Source organism: Venturia canescens, chromosome 4 (assembly GCF_019457755.1).
Source record: "Venturia canescens isolate UGA chromosome 4, ASM1945775v1, whole genome shotgun sequence".
Taxonomy (NCBI): domain Eukaryota; kingdom Metazoa; phylum Arthropoda; class Insecta; order Hymenoptera; family Ichneumonidae; genus Venturia; species Venturia canescens.
The window spans coordinates 24,042,202-24,063,719 of NC_057424.1; the positions used below are offsets into that span (position 1 = coordinate 24,042,202).

General features: G+C 40.8%; 1 protein-coding gene across 10 annotated transcripts in view; it reads right to left on the bottom strand.

Moving 5' to 3' along the window:
* Positions 1–21,518, bottom strand: part of Rbp6 (RNA-binding protein 6) — a 459,964-nt gene that overhangs the window by 175,533 nt on the left and 262,913 nt on the right. The window lies entirely within an intron of this gene.

Consider the following 21,518-nt stretch of genomic DNA (forward strand, 5'->3'; position numbering starts at 1 on the left):
GCGTATAGAATGTTATCAGAGCGACAATAACATAATATATATTTCGAGCTGGAATCGTTGGGTAGGTTTGGAACATCTTTCGATGTGTGCGGAATCGTTGGGTGGGTTTGGAACATCTTTCGATATGTTTGCAGTATTTTGTCGCATCGCCGTATAGCAGTGTCGGCCTTTAGTCGTTCGGTGTGTAGTCGCGGGCGTTCAGTCGCTCGGCGTTTTGTTGTGTCACCACGCGACCGGGGTGGAACTGATCTCACAGGACGGTTGATGCGGGACACTGTATCTCTTCAAACTCCTCATCCTGGTAACTTGGTAATAGTCATCAACTGCAGGAATAATATCAACCAATTTCGGTAGAAAGACAAACCGGTAGAAAGACTCGAACATTCTCATATTCGATCGGAAGAAATAGTAAGATCCTGATATTTTCAGATTTTTCTCAAGGGATCTCGTTTTCTAGGGAATCTGATTTCTTACAAAATTCTACTCCCACAATCCCTTGATACAGAATTGAACTGAGAAATACCAAAACAAAGTGAGAAGAAGCATATTTCCAATGTTATTTCACTGAGAAAACTATACGAGGTCCACAGTGAACGTTCACAAGTTTTGTAACAGTATTTCCCTTTCTGTAAAGTTTGTTTCCAAGTACAAACTCAAATTTTTTTACGTGGGCACTTAAAAATAAAAGATGCTGCTCCGGAACGATGCACCTTGATATTTATTAAAAATTGATATAAAGATTATACGATAAAAAAGAAAGTTGCTATGTCATATCGATTCAACCAATGGAGCAACAGACCACGCTGCCACTGCCATATTACCTTCGATTTCATGTTTCGTACATTTGCCGCCTGTTCGTAAAACTCTGAAAGATGTCAGTGTTCACATTTCGTTTTCTATCAGTGGTGTCTTTACTCACGTTCAGTTCGTAATTTTCAAACATTATTTCGTGTGTGTTCTCTATTTCCATTCCAAAGCATAGGAAAAAATGTTCAATCAGAAGCTGAATAATATTGACTTTATTCAATGAATTTTTTGTGCATCGCGCGGTACTCAGATTAAAAAAAAAAGTATATAAATATCGTGGAGGAGGAAGATCGACGCGTTTAGTCGTATCGGAAACCCAGCCCCTATATCCTATCGATATATAGCTGACGAACGATCGGGCTCTACCGAACATATCGAGCCTGAGAACGCCACCAATTCCCAGACGAACCAGATACGATCTACCAAATGTCACTCATGTAGAGAAACGGAAAAGAGACGGAGAAACAGATATAAATATACCTTCATTTATGTAAATATATAAAAAGGGAGGGAAAGCAAGAAATGGTAGGTACAGAGTGGCCGGTTCTATATTTGAATTGAAGTTTCGTACGACGCATCCTCTTTTGCACTCGTACCTTGAATTTTTATCATCGGTGCTCCTTCTTCAACCGGAATAGAAGAACAAAAAGGGAGAGAAGCCAAAAAGAAAAAAATAGATAGAGAGACAAGCAATTTTTTTCTGAGGTCGAATATCGATCCGCAACTGACGGAAGAAGACGCTTGAAGAAAGGAAAAGAATAAGTCACGAGCAGCAGGAACCGTTTTCTGACGTTCTCACCATAAATAATGTTGAACGGTCTTGACTTTTACGCATTTGACTGCGTTTTCCCGTGTGTACAGAACAATATATTTCTTATTGTATGCTTTCACTCTTCCTACCTTATTTCATTTTATAAAGGAAATTTTAGTATTTTTATTGTCGAGGAAGAAAACAATGCACAACGAAAACATTGAATTCGTTTTTTTGAACATTTTTTTTTGGTTTGGGAATATGCAAATATGAGCCATAAAATATTGCCATATTATGGAGTATTACTATTTCTACGAAGAATTGCAAAATAAGGTTAGAAAGAAGCAGGTCGAAAACGGTACCACCAAAAGGAAATAATGAACGTTGGACAATTCTGACCAGGAAAGTGTCTCATTTACTACCTGAGAACCCAAATTAATGTCAAGATTATGTAACTCTTATACGCCGAAAAGAAAATAGAGATAGAAAGCTTTGAGTTCATTGCTCAGACCATGTTCGAATAATTCTCCTTTCGCAAAAGAGCGAGAAGAAAGCATTCGTGACTTCTCCGAAATCTGTTCCTCCCAAAGGGGAATCCCTGGCATCAGTTTACCGCTGTTTCAATTCCCGGCTAATTGAGAGACCTCGAGAGAAACTATCCAACCAAGTTGAAATTCCACTCGACTTGACACTCGTTTTACAATTAAATGGATCCTCTTGTGACGTAGTTCAGAATAATCCAAAGAATACTCATTACGGTATCTTAAGTTCTTGCTCATATATTTATTTGTATATTACAGGATTGTGCATCCTTAATGAAGCCATATCACTGAGAGTTATGAAAACGTGAATGTTTCAATAGCATAATTATAGCACAGTCAAGGAATATCAATCAGAATGATATTCTTGGGATGGAAAGATCATTGTCAGATTTATTATGCAAAATAATACACCGTTTGCATGATGAATTTTAGAAGAAAGTGCTTTAAAATAAGCGATTCTGAAGTGGCAAACCTTTAAATTTTCAACGGGGTTGAAAGAAAATGGAGCAGCGCGTACAATTTAATTCAGAGCTTTTGGACTCTGGGTTCGGGTTTATCGTGGTTGGAAGGAGAATGGGTAGTTTTTCTTCGTAGGTATCGGACACTCGGCATCTTGAAGCCAAAGTGGTCTTCACCCCGTTGGTTAAGCTGAATGAGCACCCGGAAAGCTCTATTTCTTTTTTTCCCCACTGTTTTCCCTCTCTGTCTCTTCGAGTCTGCTGCATTACTGTGCTTGGTGCTCGTGACCGTAAATGGTTCCCTCGTGCCATGTAATCAGCACGGAAGGCGTTAGATGGGCACTAGGGTTTCTTCATCCCTCCGCGGTGATAACACGTCAGGGGTCACTTAGAATCCCTATCCGACCAGAAGGAGAACTCGCTTTTCACTGCTCACACTTCTTTTTCTCTATCTCTATTTTTCTGGCGAACTCTCTTTCTCTTTTTCGCTCTCTTCGTCTTTCTTTTAGCCACAATTTCAGTCTTCTGGATATTCGTCCAGGTCGTTCTTTACTCACGAATTCTTCCACTTCTTAGCTCGAAAATGGTGTCTCGTTTCTTCGTCCAGTCTCAGCGAAACTACTCAGGTCAGAATGGAAATCTCGTGGTAAATCCTTTGCCTCCCTTCCGCCTCGTTTTGCTGGCTCACTCCTACGAGTACCTCCAAAAATTTAATTTCGTCTTTCGTTGGAAAGCTCTCCTATCTGAAGATCCCGCTCGCTCTCCATCCTCTCCCCCCCCCTTTCTCTCTCTCTCTCTCTTTCTCTCGCCTTCCTCTCTATCTCTCTCGGTCCATTTCACGCGAATTAACTGCTATCGGAGAAGCGAAACAATTCACAAATTCAGAGAATTAGCTTATACCGAGACTTCCAATTCAGACCAATTTTCTATAGGGTAGTTATTTGAAATATTCAGAATTATTCAGCCGCTACCTTCACCAATTTCCTCCGGATACTTGCTGAGAAATCTCCTCAGATATGGCAGACATTTCGAATGAAATGAGTCTACTATATATTAACCAAATCTTTGTATATCTTTCGGTATCAATAGATTTGATATAGACCATCAATAAAAGGGATTTTTTCCATTGAGTAAGCTGATTTATAAATATTTGAAAGGCAAAGTGATTTCGTAATTAGTCTGTTCGTTTCCTGACGAATTATTTCTGTTTTGAAAGACTTTCCCATAACTTGATAACCACCCTTTTCTAATTCTATAAACTGCGAGTGAAAAACTTGGCTACTCGTAAAGATGGATAAGGAATGTGATTTCTCATTCGGAAGTAGGAGAGAACACTGAAGCTATTTCTGTTTCATTATTCCGAGAAGGCGCAAGAAGCATATTCAAAGTTGTCCTGGAAGCTCGAGTGATTGTCAACCTTCCAGAACTTGGTCCTGAAAATGAGAAAATGCAACATTATGATTGGCGATGAATTGGGAAGAATGAAGCTACCCTTAGACAAGGTGAAGAAACGACGAAAGGACAAAAGATCCAGCGTAACAGTTCCTCCGGCTTTCGTTATCAAGTTCCTGCTTCGTCGGTTCTCTTGTCTCTACCGTGGAACTCGTTAACTCCTTGAAAAGAGTTCACAACGATTATTCTCGAAAAGTCCAGCAAGACCGATTTCGTTATTTACATTCTCTTCAAGACGAAATAGATAACTCTGATACGTAAGGATCTCGAGTACTTAGGAAAACTGCCCTCGAATCTTCGAATTCGTGAAAAACTATGTACCAACGCCATTTTGAATGTAAACTATAAGTAAATGCGGTATCAAAGGAAATGCAAAGTTGCAGGCTCGATCCGTAATTTACAACAGTTGGGGATTTGAGAAAATTGTCCTTCTAAATTCTGCCTTCGAAACTTTCTTCTTCCGGAGAATCTCTATTGGTATCTGTCTACCTCCTTATCCGAGTGAAAAGACAGCTCCGTCCCTCTTCCTTCCACTGAAGGCGTGCGCATAGATAAAACAACTTTTCCTCCAACGAGTACTTCATCGTTCTTAGGCTTGATGTTTAGCAGGAAACGGTAGAGAGGAACGGTAGACGTTAAGAGTGCTCTTTATAAAACTACGAGAGCATGAAAATGAAGCTCAAAAACCCCTGGCAATTAATAAATTTCGAGGAAATAAAATTTCTCTAAAGTATTTACATATTAATTTGTTATTTAAAGTGAAAAAGTAGATTATTTCAAATCACCCTAGCGTACCACACAATGTTCACTCGGTTAACCATTCATTCAACGTTATCTCGTCGTTACAGTTCAATCGACATCGCATCAACGTGGGCGGTCCCTACTATCGGGAATGCAGTTCAGTGTACTATAGGCGTTTAGGTATTCTAGTTAATAATGGGACAGAGAAAACTCACTAGCTCATCGTAAATAGAGGGATATGAGTAGTCTGACGCACAAGCGTGTTATCGAGCTTGCTAAATCGAATCACTGCTGAAGCTGATGGGAACGAATTTAGTTTCGCTCGCCCTATCTCGCAGTATGAAGATTCTACCGCTCCCGTTAAATATTCTAATTTGAAATACGTATTCGCAAATTAAAAAATCAGAGTTTTTAACTGCTTCATGAAGAAACAATTGTACAACCATGTTACACCGAGATGCAGTTTCTCAAAAGTGACCCGAATTTCACGAGGATCTGATGAACATTCATTGTTTGCACTAGCGAATTTTTCTAATGAATAAATTAGGATTTTGGCTCTATGGAGATACATCAGCGGCTCCCTTAATATTTCGGTACGATTCTCGGTAAACAAAAGATCTGAGAACCCCCTGAATATATTTGAGAATATTTCGTTGGAATGATATGTAACAACGAGTGTCCAACAGGCTCGTGTCTTATCTAGAATTTAATCCTTGCTGTTTCAGCGTAAGGAACTCGAAGGTATTCACGTCCGGAGGCCTTCGCGTTTAATCCTCGCCTTAGCAGGATCAGGGATCTAGAGCGTGTCTATGTAGCCAGTCAACCTGCATGGCTTATAAGACCAGAGTAAGTGGTTAAGGTCCTAGCTCCGCACCGCTATTTATAGCTGTTCACAGCGACGGGGATAGCTCGGCAACTCTACTTAGTCGCGCTTGCGTACATCGTTATTTAGTAAAAACTACTTCTGTTGCTCTGTGAGTTCGGCTCATGGAGGTCGGCTTTGCTATCATGTGATGGTGGTGATTTTATTTTTCATATTATCGAGTGTGTTGAGTACTTGAAAATAGAATGATATGGTTATAATTTACAGCCCTCTAGGTAACTAGTCTCCGAACAATCGAAGTCCGTTAAGAAGTAATATGTTGTTCTAAATAATTAATTTTTTTCACATTTAAATATAATTTAATCTTGTAGAGGGGTTTTTCTGTTCCAATTTGAAACTTGTCATTAAGTATCACATTTTACTGGTAAACTGATGCATATTTGTTACGAAAAATATGGCAGCTTACTCCCCGTTATGTGCAAAAGGTCCATTCCTGAATTTTAGATTATAAATCTCTCTTCTCAACATGAAAAAAAAGAATTAATCCGCATTGACAATGTCAAGCTGGGGTTCGCTTCCAGCAATCGAAAATTTCCAGTCTGGACCCAGACGTATCCTTGACGAATCTGTCCAACCACCTGGCGTATCACACATCAGCTGGAAATGTTCTTGTCGTGTTTCCTCTTGACCAAATTTGGACAACGGGATTGTGGTTCACCGCAAACAATGAGACGAAATGGAGAGATATAGCGAAGGTAGAGATCACTGCTGGAAACAGGCCAAGAGGGATGAAACTTTATTCATTATTTACCTCGGTTAAATAAAAATGGAAAATGGATAAGCGAATATTTCAATAAGGTTATTTGAGTTAATAGAGTGCTGTAACCGTACTCAAAGAAATTAACTCTTCGGGAGACTTTCAAATTTTTATGGACACTGTCCCTTCTAGAGGTCAGTCGAGTTTTCAAAAAATTTGCTAGGCTTTTGAAAAGTCTAAGAAAATTCAGGATAACTTCTTAGGGTGTCAACTACACGGCCCAGTGGTTGCCAAAGTCGAAAATTTAAAACTGTTTTTAATAAAAATCGACGAAAAGTCGGGTGAAACGAATTATTTCAAACTTCTACTCTAGCTTGTTTTTTTTATTATTCAACGCCGTGAACGTTTGAATTTTTTTTCTGATGGTCCGGAAGCGTATAAAAGATAGTGAATGGAGAGGTGAACTTAGTTGATCAGAACCTCATTCTATTATTCAATAACCAAAGTTATCTGGAAGCTTCTTTAGTTTGAAGATCTGCCCAAATGAGATCCGAGCTACAAAAATTACGCCCTGGCCGAAAAGTCTTCCTTTTCCTAACACTTAAACTCTAATTCCATCGTGAAAACTTCACGAACACAACTTTTCTAGCCCAAAGCGCATTACGGAATAGCTTTTTGGTTGTATGCATGCAACTTTTGACTTGCGGTTGGTGTATAGTCTAGAAAAGAAAAATATAATTTTAGTTATCCACTTGTAATATTCACACGTATATGAGTGCATATGAGCAATTGGGATAAAGTTCAATCTAGATGTACATGTATGCCAATCGAATCTTATTTATGCTGGCATCGTTCCAACCGTACCAGAACGGAAAACTTCTCAATCGAATTGTACACAGGCTTACATTTCGTCTATACTGTAAAATTTGTGATATGCTTTTCACGACGTCCTGTACATTTTACGGTTGACACAAAAAATCCCGCGGGGCATATCTGAGGCCAATCAATGCCTGAGAAAATAGAAATTTCATCACAAGGCTAGGAAAACTCTCGTATTTTTGATGCACAAATTGCATGCAACCCCCCTCCCCACCCCCGGGCAAAAATTTGAATGTTTCTTAATAAATGTAGTGCGAGTCAAATCAAAGCCTGTCCTTCGTCCCAGGCAAAAAGAGAGGGAGCTGAAAGGCAAAAGATCTTTGTCTTCCGAGTCTTGGTCCCTTCATTGAAGGCGAGCATTCATCAAATGCTAAAAATTCTCAAATAAAAATGCCTCTTTTCTCTTCCACACTCTTTCTCTTTTCCTTTTCTAGATCAGAACTTGCAAAATTCAACGGTGCAAAACTCTACGTGAAAATAAAATAATTGGAGACGTAATTCAGTGTTGATGATACTGCCAAAAAGCAGTTTTATATAATTTATCAACTTGTCCTCAAATCTTAAGATCTGACTCCCAGTACGATGCTGGAAAATTCTGAAAGGATTAATGCCTCAATGGCGAAAATACGTTGAAATTGCGGGAGCCGAAATGCTAGCATTTTGGTCTTCTAATACGGGCTAGACGGAAGCAGCCAACAAAATTGTAAAGGAACTGTCTTTTTCTCAATTTACCTTAGAAACAATGAAACTCCCAATCACATTTCTTATTCTTCGACCTCTTGAAGGCGAGTCAACCAGATTCATGCAGAGAGGCATTCAATATAGTCTATCCGTATCAAAGTAACAAGATTCTCTTTCCACCTCCTGTTTCCATCTCGAACAGCTCATTCCGTGAAACTTTTACATTTTTATAAACTAGTTTAATAAGATACTTTCGTAGAAAGCGTAAGAAAAATGGTGATACAAATATCTGCTAATGTCTTCGTGGAATTTGGATCGCCACCGGAATATTATCACACATATCTCGGCAAGTGCAGTTGGAACAGTTTTCTACGGTTTTACGCTTGTCACAGAGACGCAGTATTTCTGTTATGATGAGTCCGTTTTTTTAATCCCTATGAGTTCCCGTGAATCTTTTACTCTAATTTTACCATGGGTTTGTTGCTGATAAATAGTAAGACCAGTACTCAAGTAAGTTAGCTACATACGAAGTGGAAGCTCGCACAAAATTTGTGGCCCAAAAGGCAAGGGGGTGGAGCAAAGTATAGGAGTACCGTGAAAATTATTATTTCAGAATTTATATACGAGCAGGGTTATGGGTGAGCGAGGAGCTCCCAAAATTTTCCGAGTGTGAAAGCGTGTGAAAAAGTGCCGGTGCAGAATTATTGCGATCTACTACATTATACCAGAGAGAAAAGACCCGGTAAAAGAGGAAGAAGAAGAGAATGAGAGATAGGTACAGGAGAGTAATCGTACAATGGTAAACTATTCGGACCGGATGGGTCTGATTAATCGTTTGGAAAATAATACGCATCCAATTTCCTTTAGATTGAAAATTGTCGTGTCCGTGAAGACCGCGCGAAGGGACGAGTTATCAAGAACGAGTATTTAAGGGATTAAGGTCAAAAGAGCTGAACTCCAACTCGATACTTTTATAACAAGTTAACAATAAGTTTATTTAAAAAGGTTACAAATTCGAGGTTTATTTACCTCGAGATCAATCGTTTGAATTTTCGTCAAAGACTGCCGAATTTCGGTTAGCCGCTTCTTTTATTGATTCGATCGACTTTTCGCCACTTCGATGTAATTGCTAACTTCGATTTACTTCTGGAAGTTTCGATGATGACATCGACCTCATCATTCTACTTTTTTATGTTGAAAACGTTTACTAATTATTGCATTATTTTGTGTCTGCAAATCTTATACTGCACAACAACATTATAACGAACAATTAGTTTTTTCCAGATCACTCTTGCCTGGGTCAAAGAGAATTGGGCTAGTGGTCGAGAGTACTTGCGTGCATTTCAGTTGAAACACCGGAAGCAATCCTAATTACCGATCAGGATAATGAGCACACATCTAAAACATCTAAATGGATATGAACATCGATATATGTATGTAAATTCGATGATTGTTTGGGTTCAAAGAAAAGGCCGGAGGAAGGGGGGTAGGGTGAAAGATGAATAAACCGTTAAAGCTATGAAGATTGAGCCCCTGTGTATGTTAGTATCCAGAATGCATGCACCTGACTGCGGAGCGGGTAGTAAAGGACGAAGGGGAACGAGGCCACAGGTTCACTCAGTTGTGAGAGACCAAAGCAGGGTTAACCTCACATTGTGTTCTTGATAGGTACCACGATCTATCCCACATCCTCCCAGAGAAGAGCGAGAACTGGGATGCTAGAGAGCACAAATGTGAAACCTTCATATGAAGCATTCCATGGCAAACCACCCAGCTTCTAAGCCCAACCGCTATTAATTTTATCTTAAAAATTTTCAATCCATTAGTATTTAAAAAAAAAAAACGTTTCATAGAATTGACGAAGCTACTTAACAACGCTGAAGTTTGCAACGTTGGAGTCCAACGAAATGAAGGAAAAAGAAATTGTAATTCACCAATTTTTTATTTCACGACTCATTGGTGAAGGTTGAAAAACAACGAATTGCGAATTCGGCAGGGAAAGAAATTGGAGAATTACTGGAATTATTGGAAGGCTTTTTTTAGATCATTTCGTTGAATTACCATCAGCCATTCACCTTAAATCGCGTAAACTTGCATTGATGCAAATAACAGAGAACGTTGCAACTCTCACGGTAAGTTTCTCCTTCGAGATTTGCGCAACATCGAAAAAGTTTTTTCAACATTTTTAAGTACAGCAGTGTATACATTCCTGAACTCGGGAAATAATTCTCTTTCCACCTTTCAAAATTATAACCACCTACGAGAGAATGCGGTTTGAGCTATGAAACTAGAGGGTGCATTAATAGTAAGGAAATTTCATATATTTTGTCCTGGGATTTTCATGTCCGTGGCTTTGTTTGAACATTATTGATATTAATCAGCCTCCCATCTCCCATTGAAATTCACCTGTGAAACTACGGCACTTCCACACTGTTTGACGAATCTCGTTCATAACTTTGTAAGAGAGCATAAAGAAATGAAAAAAAAAATTGCTCTCAATTGAGTTGACTGAAAGAGATGCAAATGGCACTAATAAATGACCTTGGGAACCATCGAAGTTGGAAACTCTATTTGGTTGTAGTGATGGTCGTCATTAAAATTGTACACTTATCAATGACAGTTCTAACAAGTTTACAAATTCAAAATATTCCATGAGTAATGAAAAAGTTCGAAGAATAAAATATATATAATTGCTCTGCCTTACAGCAGCGATTCCCCGAATTCTTTTTCTAGTACGATATCAATGTGAAGCTGAAAGTTGCGATTTGGGGTAAAAAATTTTTGCACGGTCTCGTTCAATTGTGTTGTCCAATAAAAAAGTGTACCTATCATTTGAAAAGCGGGGTTGGGAAGGGAAAAGTAGATAGTCCAGTTGAAGGCTGCGAGTCTCTGCAGGATAAAAAAATCCTTTCCCCTGTATGTAGTTGGATTCGAGGAAGGGTTGGGAAAAGTGGAGTTTGGCTTGGAATTGTGTGGAAAAGCCCGAGCAAGAGGATTCGCCTCGGGGACGCAAGACTCTCCGAAGCGACCATGAAAAAAGGTGAAACGATAGAGGAAAAAAGAATGAAACTAGTAAAAAAGGAAGGAAACTGTTTTAGCGGGGAGGAAAAAAGGGTGGCGTATATGGTGGGCAGCGAGATGGAAAAAGAGAGTTTGAAAAGCTACATCTTGAAGGGTTAAGGGGAGGCACCCGAGTAGGATTTAGGCTTCTCGATGGCTTACAACTTCACACGAGCAACGTTTCCTCTCTATTTCTTCTTTTTTTTTTTTCATCGTAGTTGTCTTCGTTGATCGCCGAGCCTCATTCTTTTCAGTCGAGCTTTTTACTCTTACGTCGATTTCATCGTCTCGAACACGATGAAAAGACGTTTCATAGTATTGATCGTATTTTCGACGAGGCCACTTGGCAAAGATCTTCACTCTGTGCCAGATCTGCTTGCCTCCTTTACCCGGGTCTTCCTTCATCCTTCGACCCTAATTTTTTTTTCTCTTTTTCCGTCTCCTCCTCTCTATCTGACAAAATTCACGTGTCCATTTCAGAATCACCGAGTTCTTCGGTGGTTTAATTGAACATTTTTTATTATCAATTTGGGATTGAGATCGTTGAAGATCGTCTTTGCTGTGAGCTCACGCGGCGGTGATCGAGAGAATCAGAAGATTCGGAAAGTGGCTGTAATGCTATCATCGCTATAACGGTAGTTCAAGAAACGAACGACACTGGCGTCTTTTCTACGGGGTTAAAATGAGGGGTGAATCTCAGATGGTGCTTTGTAGAGCACCGCATTAAAACTCCTTTTGTCCCTTATCGTCAGCCTAGAATGCAGCAGCCCTCTTATCCTTCGTCTTCTCTATCGTTTTTCAACGTTCTGATTTCCAGTCTCCGAAGGAATCTTCCATTCACTTCCGTTTTCATAGCACTAAGAATAGCAGACTACTAACCCGCAGAATCTCCACTCTTCTCTCAAATACTTACTCCTTCCCGTTGATGACTTTGCGTAGCTTCTGTTGTGTTTTTCAGCTCCGATTACGAGAACGGGATGAAAAAACTGAAATTATATATTCAACATGGTAGTTGATAGTCCTAGTACTTGCTAAAGTTCCTTCATCACGAATGACGAGCAGCATTGTCCCTGTGAGATAAGATTCAGGACTTTGGTAGACAACGTTCGCGGCCCTGTTTGTAGGAAGCCAGTATGCTAGTTGAAATTGACATCGAAATTGACTCAATGAAATTTTTTTAATCCTCTGTTCATCGATGCTCGTCGACGGTTTGTTATCGAGCAAGACTTTTTATTTTTGTGGATAGACGATGACCATCGTACACTTCTACGTTAATTTCGATATCGATTCGTCGGTTGAATTTAACAAACTAGTATGGCGATCGGTTATCTATACAACTCGCTGCAACCTGGAATTAAACTTGTGCTGCAGGTAAATGTAGATAGCTCAGCGTTGTCCATGATGAGAGATATACTAGAAAAACACACGAGTTGCTTTTAGCTCATGGTAGACAAGATAGGTTGGTGCTGCATGCGAAGCTTTTACTTCGGCTACCACGGGAACACGTCAAATAAACTCCCAAGCAAATGCGTATTTTCTCCCTTCTTTTTTCTCTGTGTCTAGCTTTTGGAATCTCACACAGAGTAAATGATATAAAAACGTCTCGTTGGCTCTGTTACTAAGAGTAAAAAAGCACCACGATTCGTGAAGGACGGGGCTTCAGACCAGCACTCTACACCATTTTTTCCCTTCTTTCTATTCGCTTTCGGTACCATCGTCGTCTTGTGATATGCTTGTACGGAAAAAAGCTCTGAAATATTAAGCGCGCAATTACCAGGCCCATTCACCGTATGATGCATCATTTTGACTCAGCTCGGGCGTTTGTATCACAGGGACATCAGAGACCGAGAGAAGAGGTTGTTCTTCCACGTCATGGGGCGAGGGAACCGGGTGAGGGATGGATTGTGCGCAACCAGTGCATGCATTCTCTCACTTTTCCCTCTTTCCTCTCTCGGTCTCTCTTATCCTCTAGTCCTTCAACCTTCGCGTCTCTTTTATCCCCAATCCCTTAGCACTGCGGACTCAATGCGATGATAAAAAGCTTGCACATACGAAAAGATGAAAAGCTCCAGCTTGTCTGAGAAGAAAACAGGCTGGTTGTGTCCAAGCAATATTAAAAGTTGGACAAAAAGAATGAAGAAACAAGCACGTCTGTGTCGAGATAAAGCAGACAAGACATAGCGATTGAAATGGAGGTGCAAGCTCGAATAGGAGCTTGTAACAAGTCCGAGTAATGTTTCGTTGTTTTTCAAAAAATCCATTCGCTCTCGGAAACTGTGCTTCCTTCAGCAATCATAAACATGAATCACGGGCGTTTCAGCACTCTACAAAACATGTGCAGACATATTTTCAACAGGCATGTCAATAAAAGTGACCTGTCGATGCCGAATTCATCGAAATCCACTGTCCAGAGGTCTTATCATATGGAAACGAACTTGTGGCGTATTGAATGCTTAACCAGAAAAAAGATTCAATGCAGAACGTTGGATTGGATAAATGAATCTGGGATCTGTAGTCATCGTCGTTGGTTGTCGCCTTCGATGAAATGCTATGGTAAAGGTTGTATGTGCTGAAAGCGTACATGGAATATCGTAGAACATCGAAATGTCTAAATATACACCGATATGTAGGATGATGCCGGTGTATATGTACATATATACCTGTACATTATCTAGCAGCTATTTCAGCAGCATCATGCTCTGAAAGCAAGGCGACAAGTGTGAGTTAGGCGAGGTGAAAAGGAGGGTTTGCATGGGGGAACCAAGTTTACGGGCTGCTCCATCACGCGAGAGCTTAGCTTATCTCAATGCAACAACGTAGTATCTGAGGCTTCCGTCTCCGGGCCACGGGACTACCGGCCTGACACTCCTCTCTGTCATTCTCCTTCCCTCTCCATCTTTCTCTCTCTCTCTCTCGCTCTCTCTACACTTCTCATGTTGGCTCTCCCTATTCTCTATTGGTACCATATACTATCCCAATGTGGTGTTCACACTATTCTCGCTTTCTCGTTGTCTCTCTCTCTCTCTCTCTCTCTCTCTCTTTCTCGCTCTCTTGGTTGTACGTAAACAACGAACGCTGCCATGACTAGGTAATAGTTGCTAGTTCACCGTTCACCAGTGTCCCTTTGCCCCTCACCAATGCTATATCCCTTTGCCTTTCTCCATTCTCTACCACGGCCACGTTCCGTGCTGAACTAATTCGTGGTCAAACCCATGCGTTTCCCCGTTATCCAACCACCAGGCATCGCAAAAGGCCCATCCTCCGTCCTGGTTTTTGGTTCCTCCTATACGAGCAAGCTATAGTCGTCGTGCCAGGGAGTTGGCCAGGTTTAGAAAGTTCTGTCGAAGATTAAGCAACGATTTATGGTCCAGCTAGGAGACAGTAGATTCTCCGCAAATTCCATCCTTTCACGAAGCACCCAACGCCACTACCATTCTCACCCACTCCCTCAGGTGGTTTAGTCTCTTCACTCCTTCTCCGGACAGTTTGAATCATCCAGGGCCAGGGTCCGAAACCTCTCTTCTACACCTACCCAGCAACACCGTTCTCGAATGCCCCTGCCCAACCAATTATTCTCCTCCAACCCTTAAAACCTCTCCTCCTCCACCTATCCCATCACTGTCCTCCCATTGGCCGCTGGTTATTGTGGTCACTTTATGGGAGAGCGACAACGTTTAATCGAGTGGTACAGCGATAACGTTTAGTACCGGTTGTTCTCTTCGCGATGGCGGTGGTAACGTTGTCGCTGATGGCCATACATGTTCATCGGACTAATGCCCCCGACCTTTTAAACATTTGGCTTTATTAAACTGGCCGCTTCATCGTAACCGAACAGGTAGCGTCCATTTCCCTCATAAGCAATCTTGTTCAACGTTCTCTTCCACTTCCCACAGATGGTAATAAACGGAGTTCCAGATCTCGAATGAAATGTTTGGATTTCCTGGTAACAGCTCCAAAGTAATAAGACTGCCACCAATCCCACGGGTTCCATTGGACTCGTAGGAGCTTCTGTCATGCTCAATTGACTTCGGGTTAACAGGACAGGAGAGAACTCAAGATCCCAAGAGAACTTCTCTTCCTGCCTGTCTCTCGGTTTCGATACTTTTCGTTTGACACTACCGCGACATATCTCGGCCGCTATATAGAGATTTTATTCTACCCGGCTGTTATTCTTTCCGTTTCGGCCTTCTTATTTTCAACGATATGAGGAACCTACTCGTCTTATGTACTCCTTAAGCCACATATATAAATTTATATATGTTGGGCAAGAGTTAGCGCGTCCACCGCAAACCTATCGCAACTCCCGACGGCTCAAACATCGTACACACTCGACTCGTCCATGTGGCCTCTTTCCAATAGAGCGTGTGATCCTTCCACGAAAGAACGAGAGTTGAAAGAGCCAGCGTGAATATAGATACAGACCGAGATTGCCATGGAGTACCAGTCTTGAGCAGAATTGCTGCAAACTCTATATCTAGAACCCTCAAACTCTCTCGACTCTCACCTCTTTGTCCACATGAAAAAAAGAGTGCAGGGCGGGGGTGGACGGTGTAATAGAGTGAGACCTTACGAGGAAAGCCTTAGGGAATATGTCGTATAGCACTTGTGACGACGGCAACGCAAAGGAGGACGTACTGCTTGGACTCGCTAGACACTGGACACCACTTACACCGTGCAAACAATTTTTTTTTCTTCGTCTATATCCCCACGACCCTTCTTGTCTGACTACCTATGACAGCCTAGGGGAAAATAGTGAAAACGAGACACTGAATATACACCCGGTTATAGGACCAAAAGAAATACATATATAACTGTACATCTAAACTGTACTAGAAAAATTCTTTATACGTATCACTGTGCACATAAGAAAATCCACTTTCTCTCCAAAGTTGGAGCTTGAATGACTGTTTCACGTATAAAATGCATGGGATTTCGTTCTTTGCAATGTCACTTATACTGAACATCTGATGATTCAAGTCTTTTCTTGATTTTTTCTCTTTTAGGCTCTGCATATTAAGACCTTATCATCTAAAACACGAAGCTTTTGTAAATTCTTCAAAAGCACAAGCTATCAGGACGAAATAACCAATCTAATGGATATTTTTTTATTTTGCTCGCCGAACTTTTCTTTGCATGTCTCTCTGCAAATATCATACGATATCAACACCATGATACTATATTCCGGAATAGTGCAAAAATATCGTACTTTTGAAAAGGTTTTTTTTTACACAAATAGTTCCACAGCTTCGATTCTTCTTTAGCTAAGTTTAACGTAACATTTAGCAGTAAAAGAAAAATATCTTTCATCTGTTCTGCAAACTGCCCATTCCGTAGAGCCTTCAAAAAGTACGTTTCTTGCTCTAGAAAATAGTAGCAAGGTTACTTCGTGAGTTTGAAGGTCGTGGCTATTCGGTATCTGCTCAGTTTCAATACAAATATTCAGATCACTATATACTTTCGTTACTTTAAATTTAAATACGCAATGACTCTGAACTACTACTCGCATTTTTATAATTATCACCTGTGTAAATATTTTTATTACGTACTTTTATCGAAACAATCAGCTTCAGATATTTATACTTAGTTCAATCTGAACGAATGAGCATACGAGGGAAGATAAGGGATGCTGCGCTGGTGGTTTCCTAGCACACACGCAGACACACGCGCGCGCGCACAAAGACACGAGCGTAGCGTGATGTGCTTCGAAAAGAGAAGAGACATGGTTGGGCGATAGGGTGTGGGAGTAGTGTTGGAATGCTTGAAGTTGTGGGAGGGCCAAAACGAAAAACGAGAAAGAGAAGACCCTGGGGAGCTGGCAGCTCGTTACGCGAGACGTGGTGCTCTCCTTCCTCCTGCTCTTCACTCTCTTTCTCACATTCCATCCCTCTAGGTTTTCATTCTCGCCTTCTCACACTTCCCTACTATCTTCCCTTATCCACGCTGTCTTTTATTCCCCTACTTTTCCTCCCATTCGGCCCGTACCGATTCTCCCGCTGCCTCTTGCAGACTGCGTCGTCTCTCTAGTATGAGTACGCGAGTTTTGTCTCTCCCATTCTCTTGCTTCCAGCCTTTACTGTAGGCTAACGGCTATACACACTTGCTTTGTTTTTCTCCTACTACTTCTTCTTTTCCTCAGGCTCGGCTCCTCCTTCATGTGCTCTCTCAGTGCAGTGGTCTGAATAATGTCCTAACCCTCTCGTTGCAGTAGTTTTCTTCCGTCGTGCACGCGCTGTATATTCTTTACATGTATGTTATATGGTCACAAATACCATTCTCGTTGATATATCCAGAGGTGGGTGAGTTTATAGCTGTACGAAGCGGCAGGACTGAAGGGGATGGAAGGGTAAGAATCGTGCTATGCTTCTTCTGCTTCCTTCGTATACCGCTACTCAGTAACAAGTGGGTATTATACGAAGCTTGGAGCTGTTGCCGACGTCGACTTTCTTTCTTCCCTCTGTCCCTTTCGCCGCACCTCATTTTTTCACTCTATCCTTCTCACTTTCATCTGCCAGCTCAACTTTGCTCTCTATCCGACTTTTCCTACGAGCACTTTTATTCTATAGCTATATATTATTTCGCACCCCAACGATTCTTCATCCCCTTTTATTCTTCTCCTTCGTTTGTCAGAGTGATCGTCTCGGTTAAGGGCTTCTCCTATTGCCAATGGCGATTACGTCTTATGTGCCCAGAAGTGGCTCTTGAGAAGGACTGAGAGGAGGAATAAGGGAGAAGGAGAGAATACTCGAACGTCACCTATCTTCATTTTTCGTAGCCTCCAAACCAAGCCCCCAAAACGCTACCCTTCTGCGTGAAATATTTTTCTCCTTCGCCAATTTGTGGAAAACTCGGGCTTTGGCTCGACTGCTCTATACCACGCGGGTAATCCTCGAGCCACGGCAATTAATGAACGACTAAATATATTGGCTTCAAGACGAGAAAAGCAAGAAATCAAAGCTCCATAAATACTTTTGAGCACCGATGACTTGACCGAAATTGTATTCGCACTTTCAACACAAATTCTTCGTCTCTCAATGCGATCTATCTATGATTTAATCATATACTTTTAATGCATATATAGAATACTTCAATTCTTGGTAAAGTGCCAGGAACCGTCATCAATACGATTTTTCTAACGTCAAATATCACTTCCGAATAAAATGAAGCTCTCAATCATCTCCATTTATTGGACGCTTGCAAAAAGAGTTAATTTCCTTTGTGGTACTATTTAATTTCTTATTCTCTATCCTCTGTCAAGTGACAGCGGCTCGAGCTTTATCTCTCGGTGCTTCTAATCGAGTTTGAAAGTTCCAAGTATAACATTTGTCGATACTGGGGCATACATAGCACCCCAGGGATTGATTATATTCGTCCGGGAGGACTATCTGTAACATGAGAACGAGCAATCCCTCCGGGATTGAAACGAAGCTGCCAACTACCGACATTTCGATGAACTTTCTCGTCTTACGCGTTAACATTTAGAACATGACATTTCTAGCTATTTAAACCATCACCATAGTCAGCATATTGCAACTCAACCTTATTGACGCTAAAATAGTTGGCGTCGTTGAAACATTGTTGGAATTTATGAAAACGTCTTGATATATTATAAGATAATTATTTGCAAACATATCGACAACTTTCAAATCCAATCACGATTTTATAACTTTAGATATATCGAAAGACGCGGCATTGAAACGTGGCGGTTTTATTGGGGTTTCTGTTTTACCATGTTAAACAGCATGAGACAATCCTTGGGAGAAAAAATAGTCGATGTCAATCACGCGTATCGCTCAAAATATCTCTGGTATTGAGCGCATCGAGTGGAAAGGAGATAAAACCGAGAGAGTATTTTCCCTCATTCTGGCGGTTCTTGGAGTCGTCGTCCCGGTCGTCCGGTGAAAATACGTCTAGTAGAGGTTGAAAACGTTGCCATCTCTTTCGCTGTTCAGTTCCTCCTGCCGAAGTCGTTTCTGAGATATAGTTCGTGCAGTGAAACTTGCCGGTATTACTTTGCGTTGCAATAGAGACGGAAAAAAGAGAATGGGAGAGAGAGCGAATAGGGGAAAATGGCGTATGAATGAAAGTGGAACAAGGTAGGAAAAAGATGGAGCAGAGAATTTCGAGGCTGACGTGCATTCGTATTACTTTTTCAAACGCGAAAGAGTGTTTCGGGGCGCACTTTATCCCCCCTTTGTTACTTGTCTGCCTTGGCAACGACCAACAGCGGACAATCTCCTCTCCTTGTCACGAGCTCGTCTACCGTTTCATAAAAATTGCAAAATCCCGTAGGAAAAGTCCGAGTCCGCACAGGCGTATACGCCTAGGTGAAAAAAAAAATCATTGGAACAACGAAACGTGGCTTTACGGGGTGCCGATGAAATATATGTTCATCACAAGATTAAACATGATTAAACGAATAAAATGATTTTAGATCAAACTGCAGATTCATTCTCTCCGAAAACATTGCAGTTAAATGAAGAAAACTCTTCCAATAACATCAAAACACTATTGAATCAACAATGTTTTTTTCTCAGTGTAGTGTGCTAGTAGAAACGTTATTTCGATTGGAATCGAGGAGACGTTCGCGTCACGAACGGCTCAACTGTTGTCTTGAATCGAATTATAACTTATGCGGATAATCAATTTTTACTCGATCACTCGATTATGCATGATTACGAAGTATGAAACATTATGAAAGAAGGTTTCCCCGTAGAAGCTTTTTAAATTGTTAATGGTGATCTCGTGACGAGAGATTTCCTCACACGAATAGTTTCAAGCATATAATCGAATAAATATAAACCCTAAAATAAGTACATTATTATAGTACGAATACGCATATGAATTTTTAGCATGTTCATTCTAGAAAAACTAGAAGCAGTACGATAATTCATAGCACTGAAACAAACTTATTTCTTTCACCATACCGAAAAGAAATTCGAAGGGAAGGGGTCATCAAATTGAGCAAATGTAGAAAATTAACACGACCCTACTACCCACAGTTCGAAAATATATTCTGGATATTCCTGTTCCACCCTGATGGAGGATGCTGAGGCTAGGGGCTGCGAAGTTGAAGGAGCAAGGGAATGGGTTAGCAAGACTGCAACAGCGTTTCAACGCTTCGAAGTGGGGTACAATTAAAATTAGCGCAATTCAGTCACTCCGGGGTTGGCCCTCTCACTGAATCCACTGCGCGCTCGGCCTCGCTCTCTCGGAAATTCACGTGCATGGCATTTATATTATTAAGCCGCATGAAATTTCTCACCCTCGTGTAATAGCGCTTAAAGCTGCGCCCTCACTATTTCCCATGTTACCTGCTTTTCGTCCTGGTGCATTCTTGTCCTTTCTCCTACTAATAAATCTTTTATATGTGAACTGACGCGCTCGCTCCACGACGAGTCCTGCAGGCTCAAGCATTGCTTATTCCGCTTTTAAATGTCCTCTGTACGTGACATTTTTTCATACCGTATCCCGTAACTTTCGCACCAAGCGGTGTCATGGAACTGTCACTAAATTTGAGACATTGGGTCAAAAGGAAAGAGTATTGGGAAAGTTCGATTTTTACAAAAACAAAATCCCAATCCAGATCAGAAATGAAATTTTAAAAAAAGCCAACATTAAGCATGGAGTACCGTAGCGTCGTGGTTCGGGCATAATTCCGGCTGTTGGGAAAATGTTTTTTATGTGTAATTGCCAGTATTGCAATAACATCGACGGTACGGTACTCCGTCGATGGACGTTGGTGATGAAAAAAAAAAAAAAACTGGAAACAAACATTGATTATTGAAAAAATGCAGAAAAGACATAATGATTGTGAAAAGTTTTGTAGAATATAATTTTTAAAAAACTTTCAAGAGGGCTTCGAACCAAAACCGAAACGTAAATTTATGATGTTCCTAAAAATCTTTTGGATTGAATCATTAATAGGTCTTGCTGTAGTCATAACACACATAAAACAATGCCTAAAAATTCTATAATGAGAATTGATAATAGGCTATTGTTACAAAAAAATTATAACCATCCGTACTTTACTCGCGTGAATTAGCTCTTCATTCATCCTCCCCCTTTCCTATTTCTCGTCGACGAAATAATCCCGTGACCGTTTTGACAGTGAATTATGCTTAATTGCGCTGATTACTATAGGACGCGCAAGAGAGCTTCATTATTCCCCATTCTCCCACCACTCAGGCTTTGACACCCTAGATGGAAAAGCCTCGAACCATTCAGTATATTATGTACTATGGCTCTTCCTCTCTTTCTCTCTGTATCCCTTGATTTACCTCATCCTCTTTCTCAATCCCATTTGCTCCCTTTGCCAAGCTTCGCGACACGATACTACGCTATTCGAGTAAACACTGTTTAGAAATATTCTTATCACATGAACACTTTTAGATATTTTTCATTACACTCTTCTCTCTGTACTTTCCTGAGAGAGCAGACATCGTGCGGTTTAGTTTAGCTTGACGATTTTCCATTTAGAATATTTATTTTTTTTGATCCCACGAGCGATTTGCTCAAAAGCTGATATAGGACAGTGTATACAATTTGAATCCATATACGCACCGAGACT